The following is a 342-nucleotide window of genomic DNA, read 5'->3' as shown; positions in this document are numbered from 1 at the left end:
AAACCTTACTGTTTTCATCACAGCAAAGCGAGAGGCAGCTCAGCTGGAGGCAGGTCTGTAGGGAGTCGTAGTAGGCCAAATTCCTGTTGTTGTTGGTCACAACGCTTCCCCTAAAATGCATATTGTACTGGACCTTGAAGCGACACTCTGTGGGTAGGAGTCTTGTGTTAATCGGTTAATTGGGGTGGCCTGGTGTTAAAGATCATTAAGGAAGTAAGATATTGATGTTAACTGGGAAGACCTAGAGGTAATTGTTTTGTAACGAAACCCAGGTGTGTATATCTCTTCGGAGTATATTAGAGAAGTAAGGATTTCACATAAAAATATGGGAGGGAAATTAAT

The sequence above is a fragment of the Penaeus monodon genome, chromosome 28 (assembly GCF_015228065.2).
Source record: "Penaeus monodon isolate SGIC_2016 chromosome 28, NSTDA_Pmon_1, whole genome shotgun sequence".
NCBI lineage: Eukaryota > Metazoa > Arthropoda > Malacostraca > Decapoda > Penaeidae > Penaeus > Penaeus monodon.
Note: the sequence above shows the minus strand (reverse complement) of the source record.